The sequence below is a fragment of the Salmo trutta genome, chromosome 34 (genome assembly GCF_901001165.1).
Source record: "Salmo trutta chromosome 34, fSalTru1.1, whole genome shotgun sequence".
NCBI lineage: Eukaryota > Metazoa > Chordata > Actinopteri > Salmoniformes > Salmonidae > Salmo > Salmo trutta.
The window spans coordinates 28,632,817-28,641,094 of NC_042990.1; the positions used below are offsets into that span (position 1 = coordinate 28,632,817).

Consider the following 8,278-nt stretch of genomic DNA (forward strand, 5'->3'; position numbering starts at 1 on the left):
AGACAGAGTTTGAATATAATTAAGTGCTATGCTGTTTCCACTGTTCTCTAGGTTGACTTTAGTTGGACGGTTTTTGCGCTCCAAGTACCCATAGTCAAACGGGTAGATTCTAGAGAAGCGCATGTTTCAGAGACATATTCAAAACAATTTTAACTCAAACTGAGCCACCCCTTGAATGTCATGCATTATGTCCACAGAAAATTTACCTCAAACATGGAAGTGCTGCAAACTGTTTAGTTTAGAAATTCTCTTTACACCATACAAAGATGTGGGTCTGAATGCAACTGATTCAAATGCATTTCAAATAGATTTTTACCACCAAGACAATCTTAGGGTCATCCTCTCTGTAAACCGTCTGAGCATTAGACTTTTCTATCAAACAGAACTGGCAAAAGTAATGACCACAGAAGGACTGTGAAGCCCAAGGACTGCATGCATCCCCAAATTGTCTCCAGTTATTTGGCAGATAGAGTTTATGGCACTGCCAGTTGAAAAAAGGCACTGCCAGTTGAAAAAAGGCACTGCCAGTTGAAAAAGGCACTGCCAGTTGAAAAAGGCACTGCCAGTTGAAAAAGGCACTGCCAGTTGAAAAAGGCAAATATACACCATCACTCTCCAGTTTAACATCATTAACCAAGGGCTCCAAAATGGCATCATAGCCATATTTCTTTAGATCTTGATAATGAAATAATGACACTAAATTAATATTCATCACAGCAGAGTTAAACTTGGGCAGCAGATTCCTGAGGACAAAATAAATGGTGCCTATCTTGAGAACACCACGCTTGGATCCAAGCGGGTTGGCAGTTTAAGTCACCATCAAAATACTTTACAGATCCAATTGTACTATGTTTTGAGAACAAGGGATGAGTCTTAAAGTAACTTCCAACACAAAAGTCTTCATACGTGTCTTCTACAGATTTATCCCTAGGTGCATTTCCCAATAACTTACAGATTTCAGAATTGCGACACATGAACGTCAATGTTTCCAGTATAGGAATATATACAAAAGTGTCTTTCGCTGGGACTTGATCATACATGACTGTTTGTTTATTTATTTATTTACTGGCTCCACAACACCCCCATTTTTGGTTGAAGTACCTTGTCTTAGTTTCTGTGTTAAAACTGGCAAATGGGTTTAAATAATTCTCCAAACTATCCTTTAAAGTAGATGTAGAGGGATTATCCATAGGCATAACTGACAGAACATCTTGTTTAATTTGGGAATGCAGCCCAGTAGTAAGCTCTTCTGAATCAAACTACCGTTAACACTATTTGCAACACCACTAGATGGATGCACACATATCTTTAGCAAGACTGTCAATTCTTCTCAAAACAATCCCTTTGAGTGTTATCATGTGGGACACCAATGTCACCACCCATTTGTGGAGCTTCTGACTGGACAGGAGAATCAGCAACATGAGAGGGCCCTTCTAAGCTTAATGCATCAACTACTTGACCAATATCCTTGTGAATACTTTTCAAATGTTTTCTGAAACCCGAGTATGTTAAATTCCATCTACAACCATCTTGAGCACAGACCAATCTAAACATAGTGGAGGGATAAAAGCTATGCTCAATTCTCAAATGAGATATCAATGACTGGCTGTTTCTGGGCAACGCTTGACAACAAATTCCCCGTAACATACATTTATCTAGTTAAGAACTGTTGTCCTTAACTCTATCACGCTAGGGGCCTCTCTTGTTCTGCCTACATCTATGTTGTAGATGGTTGTCTGAACTAATGTGTAGAAGTTGACAAGAGCATCATCATACATCAGGTTAAAGACAAAGTGGGCTTTGAACAGTACATCAAAAGCACACAGACCACTAGTTGCCTGGCAGACCACTAGTTGCCTGGCAGACCACTAGTTGCCTCTCGTCCACCACGTTGTAGTAGTTGTCAATCTTGCTCTGTCTTCTTCCGACGGCAAGGAGGTATGTCTGTCGACCATGGCTCCCAACAAGATGCTCTTCCATGCTGCAGCATGACTGCAACACAAAGGGTCTTTTTAAGTCACTCGCCACATGTCAAGACAAAGACAACCCAAAAAATGTATTACACAACAAGTACTGTATACCTTACCTTATGAAAGTGCACTAGTCTGCCACAGCATCACTGGCACTGATCTTGGTCCTCTTCCCTCCTGCTGGTGGTGGGAGGAGATGAAGCAGCAGCAGGCAGGACATATCATTGTCCAAATCTGAGGGCAAGAAAAGGCAAACACCCCAAATCACATAAAACAATATCACCGAGTTTGAAACATTTCACTACCCATGAGAGAATCCACTTACTGGTTTCGCTGTCATTCTCTGGCAGTTTTCTGCAGACTTCAAGAGGCAACTCATATCATGGTCGTAGTCAGGGATTTTGCCAGTTTGATGACTTTAGGCTTCAATACAGTGTCCCACTTTTCAAGGAGTTTAGAGGACGTTTCATCATTGGACATCAGCAAAAAAAGTCCTGATTCAACTAAAACGAAGTGGAGCAATTCAACTTCATGTTCTCAATGAGACAACTCATGTTCTCAATCAGATAACTCATGTTCTCAATGAGACAACTCATGTTCTTAATCAGATAACTCGTCTTTACTTCTGATTCCAACACATACTACATCACTATCCAATCCTTTGATGTCCAGAAACCTGGGAAAGACTGAGGACATCTGTGCTTCTGTCTGGACTACAAACTAGCTCCTGACGATGCTGGAACACCTCCATCTTCTGATAGACTTGTTTTTCATCAGCCGAGTGGACAGGGAATGATAGGGAATGACATGGCCTCCTTGCAAGCATCACCAACAAGCTGGTGGGCCAGGTCTTCCTCCTATGGGTTGGGCCTCCCGACTGGGGTGGAATCTCTTCTTGATGGTTCGACGCGAGGTCAAGTGTCAAAATATTAAAGCAATACGAAGGAAAGAGGGTGACAATTCCAAGAGCATAACGTTCTCTCTGTTGGCGAGTGGGAAGTCTCCTGCTCAAAAACAGTAAAGCATACACACGCCAAATATGTTTAACGAAAGTTGTACTGGATTTTTCTACAGTCTCATAATGATGCCATATAACATTCATGTATAGTTTGATTGTTTTGATCCACTGTGTGTGGCCAGATTGGCTAAGGAGAAGCTTATCGTTGCAGGATTGTGGCTGACTAAGATGGCAATCAACTCTCTCCCGGTTCTGTGGTCCAATGTTTTGGTTGTCTGGTGCTCTAATACATCTTGCCCACCAGGTCTACTAGTCAGGGCGTCTCGGACCATCTATTAAGACAAGAGAAAAAAGTTGAACAATTTTGGGTTGGTTTATGCTGTCGGAATCTCCATGAAAAGCAAACACAGAAATGGGATTATCAACATGCAATATCAGTGGTCATTATTCCTCTTTCGCTGCTGTGGAGTCGATGGCCTCGTCTCCCAAGGTTGTCTTGGTTTTTTTACACGGCCTTTCTAGAGATCTCAGGTCTAAATAACGTTAGAAGGATAATGTGTCTGTGGAGGAACTAGGTGTATAACAGCCAGCAGGAGAAAAGACTGAGCACAAACCGATCAAAGCAATCAATCTATACATTCATGTTATTTCATATCATTATGAGAGACTGTAGATCTTTGAGGCCAATCCAGACCTGTGTCTCACAATCAGGTCCAGCAGGACATCCTCCTCAGTTTAGGAATCATTAAAAAAAAGTATATTTGTGCTGCAGAGGGCAGTCCATACCTATTTTGTACTACAAAAAAGATAGACCAATCAGAATACATAGAGATAAGCCACCTAGGGGGCAACAGAATGGGTCTGACCCAAATCAAGCCCAAGGGTTCAATTAAGAATATACATCAGACAGTTCATATATTCACCTTGATTGATAAAATCTCCATAAGAGAAAACTGGCTGCAACTTCATGAACTTCTTGTATTTTTGGTATTGGGCCTCCACCAACGTTACACTGCATTCCTGCAAAACGCAATTACACACAAAATCATATTTAAGTAAAATTTGGTTGCAAACATTTGATGGTGTAGCTGTACATACAGTTGAAATCGGAAGTTCACATACACTTATGTTGAAGTCATTAAAACTAGTTTCTCAACCACTCCACAAATTTCTTGTTACCAAACTATAGTTTTGGCAAGTCGGTTAGGACATCTACTTTGTGCATGACACAAGTAATTTTTCCAACAATTGTTTACAGACAGATTATTTCACCTATAATTCACTATCACAATTCCAGTGGGTCAGAAGTTTACATACACTAAGTTGACTGTGCCTTTAAACAGCTTGGAAAATTCCAGAAAATGATGTCATGGCTTTAGAAGCTTCTGATAGGCTAATTAACATCATTTGAGCCAATTGGAGGTGTATCTGTGGATGTATTTCAAGGCCTACCTTCAAACTCAGTGCCTCTTTGCTTGACATCATGGGGAACTCAAAAGATATCAGCCAAGACTTCAGAAAAAAAAATGTAGACCTCCACAAGTCTGGTTCATCCTTGGGAGCAACTTCCAAAAGCCTGAAAGTACCACGTTCATCTGATACCAATAATATATCGCAAGTATAAATACCATGGGACCACGCAGCTGTCATACCGCTCAGGAAGGAGACGCGTTCTGTCTCCTAGAGATGAACGTACTTTGGTGAGAAAAGTGCAAATCAATCCCAGAACAACAGTAAAGGACCTTGTGAAGATGCTGGAGGAAACAGGTACAAAAGTATCTATATCCACATTAAAACGAGTCCTATATCATCATAACCTGAAAGGCCGCTCAGCTCCAAAACCGCCATAAAAAAAACAGACTACGGTTTGCAACTGCACATGGGGACAAAGATCGTACTGTTTGGACATAATGACCATCATTATGTTTGGAGGAAAAAGGGGGAGGCTTGCAAGCCAAAGAACACCATCCCAACCATGAAGCATGGGGTGGCAGCATCATGTTGTGGGGGTGCTTTGCTGCAGGAGGGACTGGTGCACTTCACAAAATAGATGGCATCATGACGAGGGAAAATTGTGTAGATATACTGAAGCAACATCTCAAGACATCAGTCAGGAAGGTAAAGCTTGGTCGCAAATGGGTCTTCCAAATGGACAATGACCCCAAGCTTACTTCCAAAGTTGTGGCAAAATGGCTTAAGGACAACAAAGTCAAGGTATTGGAGTGGCCATCACAAAGCCCTGACCTCAATCCTATAGAAAATTTGTGGGCAGAACTGAAAAAGCTTGTGCGAGCAACGAGGCCTACAAACCTGACTCAGTTACACCAGCTCTGTCAGGAGGAATGGGCCAAAATTCACCCAACTTATTGTGGGAAGCTTGTGGAAGGCTTCCCAAAACATTTGACCCAAGTTAAACAATTTAAAGGCAATGCTACCAAATACTAATTGAGTGCATGTAAACTTCTGACCCACTGGGAATGTGATGAAAGAAATAAAAGCTGAAATAAATCAGTACTATTATTCTGACATTTCACATTCTTAAAATAAAGTGGTGATCCTAACTGACCTAAGACAGGGAATTTTTACAAGGATTAAATGTCAAAACTGAGTTTAAATCTATTTGGCTACGGTGTATGTAAACTTTCGACTTCAACTCTATAGAAGAAACAACCTCTCCCTCAATGTGATCAAGACAAAGGAGATGATTGTGGATTACAGGAAAAGGAGGACGAGCACGCCCCCATACTCAGACGGGGCTGCAGTGGAGCAGGTTGAGAGCTTCAAGTTCCTTAGTGTCCACATCACCAACAAACTAACATGGTCCAAGCACACCAAGACAGTTGTGAAGAGGGCACGACAAAACCTATTCCCCCTCAGGAGACTAAAGATTTGTCATGGGTTCTCAGATCCTCAAAAGGTTCTACAGCTGCACCACCGAGAGCATACTGACAGGTTGCATCACCGCCTTGTATGGCAAGTGCTCGGCATTAGACCTTAAGGCGCTACAGAGGGTAGTGCGTACGGCCCAGTACATCACTGGGGCCAAGCTTCCTGGCATCCAGGACCTCTATACCAGGCGGTGTCAGAGAAAGGCCCTAAAAATTGGCAAAGACTCCAGCCGCCCTAGTCATAGACTGTTCTCTCTGCTACCGCACGGCAAGCGGTACCCAGAGCGCCAAGTCTAGGTCCGAGAGGCTTCTAAACAACTTCTAACCCTAAGCCATAGGACTCCTGAACCGAAAATCAAATGGCTACCAGACTATTTGCACACACACTTTTACACTGCTGCTGCTCTTATCATCTATGCATAGTCACTTTAACTACCTCCATGTACATATTATGTGCCCCCGCATTGACTCTACATATAGCCTTGCTATTGTTATTATACTGCTGCTTTAATTATTTGTTACTTTTATTTCTTATTTTTTAAACTGCATTGTTGGTTAAGGGCTTGTAAGTAAGCATTTCACTGTATGGTCTACACCTGTTGTATTCAGCGCATGTGACAAATAACATTGATTTGTTACACAAAATGCCCCCTTAAACCCTTTGTCTTCCCCGCAGTGGATCAACCATTTGTTCCAAATGCCATTTTAATGATGTAACAGGTGTCTGCCTGCCTGTGTGTCTGGGGCTTGGCAAGGCAATATTCCAGTGAAATCAAACCAGCTAGCTACAAACAGTAACCACCACCACTCAAATCTATAGGAAAGAAACTGGCCAATACATGTCAAGCCGTATTGGCTTGAACACAATGTCTGATCTGTGATTAACAACAAGCACACAACATAGACATGTTCATCCAAAATGTCAAGAGGACAACCCTATCACGTCTGACCACGAACAGTAGCTCGCTAACGTTAGCGCTAAATTACAATATGCTGAGGTATTGTAGTTAGATAACTAACTAGCTAGCTATATGGCTAACAATATTTAGCCAGACAAACATTCTTAGTTATATGCGTTTTGAAGAACAAAGTAGTAGATATTAGCCATTGTCAGGTCGTGTCAATTCGAATCTGGTATCAGAACAAAATAGTCAGCACATAGTAACTTCTGATTTCTTTGTACTTTAATCAATGCAAACACTTGAATGGTAAATATGTGGTTCGTATATACGGGATCTCTGTAACACCACGCAGGGCAGACAGAGAACTGGAATGACATCACAAGTTCTTCCTTAAATACTGGACAGACTTAGTTCCCTCTCCCTGAGGGCCTGTCATAGTAGAGGCTAGAATATGGTTTAGACTTATTCCAGCCTATCGTTGGCGTGCAGGTTGGTCCCAACCTCTAGACGCACTCCAGCTTCCTGGCGTAGCTGTTGTCTCTGACGGATGTCTCATCTTGTGACTGCACAATGCACAGTTCTCTAAAACCCTTACACCCCCCGCATATACCTTTCACCCATATCCTGTTATTCTACAGACAATCCTGTTTCTACAGCATCAGCATTCTTTCCACATGACCCACCATCACATGAGCCACTTCCTCTAACATATAGCAGTATTCAATTATCTATAGTTTATATACTCATTATTATAGCATCTGTGTTATATTATATAGGATATGCACACAAATAGTTGGTCAAACCCTAACACCATGTTGTTACCTTCACTTCCTGGCTAGTTACATGCTGCACCAAGTCAGGCTCAAATTGATCACACCCCAGTTAACACCACGCACCTGCTGCACCACTAATGTTTAAGTTAGTTGGCCTCGTAAACTCAACACGCACATGACTTAAATCAACTAACGATACAGCCCAACTCTGATCCTTCTGGATTTTGATTAATTTTCTCAAATCGAATAGTTTGCTAGTTTTAATCTAGCGCTAACTAACCACGTTAGCTAGCAACTTTCTAAATCTAAACTTCGCAGATGTAACGTTAGCTACAAAGATATCGACCATTTACTTTGCCGATGTAATACGTTAGCTGGTGGCCAACTTGTTATATTTTTTACACATTACTTACCTTTCAATGCTTCGCAATTCCTGTTACCTTCTACAGTTGGCAATTAGATGAAAAGGAAGTTTCAAGTGAAAAGCGGAAGCTAAATCAACACTACTCAGCATCACCACCCAACCTCTGTACAGTAACTCTCACCTGGGAGGCTTTATGCTTGTCCTTCCCATCATAACTATTTCATTAACATTATTATTCTCTTGGCAGAATATTATATTCACAAATGTAAATGGTGTGGAAAAATTCCATACTTTGTAGTTTTTTTAATTGAACTGTTACAATTTTATAAATCCCTCAAACTTGTGAAACTTAAAAAGTAGGACAAATTATTATAAGTCATGTCTATGAATGTCTGTTAATGTCTCATTGCCTTGTCACATATT

General features: G+C 41.3%; 1 long non-coding RNA gene across 1 annotated transcript; it reads right to left on the minus strand.

The window, feature by feature from the left end:
• Window positions 1-220: 220 nt before the first annotated feature.
• Window positions 221-8,039, minus strand: LOC115173954 (uncharacterized). Its single transcript, XR_003871704.1, has 5 exons — window positions 7,905-8,039; window positions 3,852-3,948; window positions 2,296-3,260; window positions 2,087-2,204; window positions 221-1,992 (listed from the first exon to the last, which is right to left on the minus strand). It is a non-coding gene; the product is annotated as an uncharacterized LOC115173954 (long non-coding RNA).
• Between the last annotated feature and the right edge of the window lie 239 nt (window positions 8,040-8,278).